Source organism: Penaeus chinensis, chromosome 19, assembly GCF_019202785.1.
Source record: "Penaeus chinensis breed Huanghai No. 1 chromosome 19, ASM1920278v2, whole genome shotgun sequence".
Classification (NCBI taxonomy): domain Eukaryota; kingdom Metazoa; phylum Arthropoda; class Malacostraca; order Decapoda; family Penaeidae; genus Penaeus; species Penaeus chinensis.
The window spans coordinates 9,444,567-9,447,066 of NC_061837.1; the positions used below are offsets into that span (position 1 = coordinate 9,444,567).

Here is a 2,500-nt window from a genome sequence, read left to right on the forward strand (position 1 = left end):
AAATTGCATGAAATTATAAACATAAAATGGCGGGAAAAAATCACCGGGCAGTTTAACGTTCACAAACCAATCTATTTGAAATTATACTCATTACGAAAAGAACATTTCTTTTACGTTTGATCTGAGTGTATAATCATTTGTGAATATGTGTTTTGTGATGGATATATAAGTATATTTACTATGTCTATGTGTATTTGTGAACGTATATATGGAAATGAATTTATACGTTCACTAGGCAGGAAGCTTGTTTACTTCTATGTGGATACGATAGGGCCTTTATGCATATAAATATTTGGTTTGATGGGCCTATGTGCACGCCAGCATACCCTTTTTTTCACATATACTTGTCCGAAAAGTGTATTAATCCTGATGTTTATGTAAGGGTCGACACCCCCTCCCCCCTCCCTCGATAAGCTCCCCCCCTTCCCCCACACCCCCACCCTTCCCTGCTGTGACAGTCCGAGCTTCGAGTATTTCTTGGCTCTCGCTATTATTTTTCACCTGTTTGTTTACATCTTCATCACGGTCTCTCTGCTCCCACGCCCTTCCATTTGCCAGAGCATTAGCTGTTCGGGTGCCAGTCTTAAAACATGTTCCTACCTTTGCTCTCTCTCTCTCTCTTTCTCTTTCTCTCTCTTCTTTCTCTCTCTCTCTCTCTCTCTCTCTCTCATGCGTTTGTTTGTTTGTGTGTGTGTACGTGTATGTATGTATGTATTCCTGTATGTATGTATGTATATATGTATATATGTATGTACATAAACGTATATGAGAATGCGTATATGTATGTGCATACATATGTGCCTGTCTGTATATATGTATATCTCCCGCCCTATCTACCCCTACATCTATCGGCCAGCCTCTTCCTCTCCCGTTCACTCACCTTGTGTTTATTATTCAAGTGACACATCTCTCACCTCACCGCGGGGCCCTTGAGCAGTCTGTCTGCCACCCCCCCCACCCCCTCCCCCTGAGGCTCTCCTTACAGTGACATTATTAGCCATTTGCGAGGATATCCATGCATATATAAGTAGCTTCCGGGAATGTGTGTGTTTGTGTGTGTGTGTGTTTGTGTGTGTGTGTGTGTGTGTGTGTGTGTGTGTGTGTTTGTCTTTTCTTTCTTCGTTTTCTTGATCTTTTTTTTTTCATTCTTCCTTTTTTTATTATCCTGCTCCTCCTCCTCCTTTCTTCTTTTCTTTTACTCTCCTCCTTATCTTCCTTCATATTTTCTTCCTTAATTTCATATTCTTCGACATATTTCTCTATTTTTTTTACATATTTTCGCCTTACTAATACTTCCTCTGTTTCTTCTCTACCTTCTGCTTCTTCTATCTCTTCTTTTTCATTTTGTTCTTCTGTTCCCTATGCCTCTTGCTTTGTTTTTATTTGTTCTACATTTCTACTTCTTTTTATTTTTATTTTTTTCGTTTACCTTTCCTTGTTCATTCTCTTACTTCACTCACCATCATCTGCTATTCTTTCTTTTTACTCATCGTACTATTCTCCCTTTTCATCTTTCCTCCTCCTCCCCTTTCTTCTTCTTCTCCTTCTCTTCCTCTCTTTCCCTCAACCTATTTTACTATTTCCCTTCCTATTTTCCGTGGTTCATATGTAAATATTATTGCGCCCGGCTGCCGGCCCGGAAATTCCGCCAGGCACAGCCACTTCGAATCCACTTGTCCAATCAGAAAAAGGCTTAAGTGATGCATCAAAATCTTCTAATCTTTCTGTAAAAACCTGAAAGGCTCTTATGCATCTGAGACTTAGCAAACTTTGATTAATCAGGGCTGTGTGTATATATATTTTTGTTTACTATGTGTGTTAAATACTTCACTGTTTGTTATAATGTATCAGTATTATACTGGAGGTATAAAGTAAAAATTAAGTACTTTATGATTATTATTCTAAGGCACTAGATTTTTTTTTTTCTTCGCATCTATCAAAATTTGCAAATGCCGTCGGGACACTTTTTCATACCGCCTCCCTTAGATGCTCAAACCACTAACCAAAGACACCGAAAAACAAACAAACCTTACCCCTCCCTCCCCCCCACCCCCCCAAAAAAAAAAAAATCTCAATGAAAACCGCATAATGATAAACCGAACATAACCTTCATATCCGCAGAATAAAGCCACCAAGAGCCTCACTTTATCCGAATACGATATGGCCAAACTCGAACTGTTTCTAGAGTTTCACTGAATTCTGCACCGGATTCTCTCAACCAGAAGGCTACGAGGAAACTATTTGAGTTGGTCATAAACCCTCATATGTGCGTATATGTATGTGTGTACGTGTGTGTGTACGTGTGTGTGTATGTGTGTGTGTGTGTGTGTATGTGTGTGTTTGTGTGTGTATGTGTGTGTGTAATTGTGTGTGTATGTGTGTGTGTGTGTGTGTATGTATGTGTGTGTGTGTGTGTGTGTGTGTGTGTGTGTGTGTGTGTGTGTGTGTGTGTGTGTGTTTTAGACCGAACCGAAAGCAGAACAGACCACCGTGTTTATCC

General features: G+C 39.8%; 1 protein-coding gene across 4 annotated transcripts in view; it reads left to right on the forward strand.

The window, feature by feature from the left end:
* Positions 1 to 2,500, forward strand: part of LOC125035474 (solute carrier family 4 member 11-like) — a 501,018-nt gene that overhangs the window by 101,386 nt on the left and 397,132 nt on the right. The gene's annotated exons all lie outside the window — the stretch shown is intronic.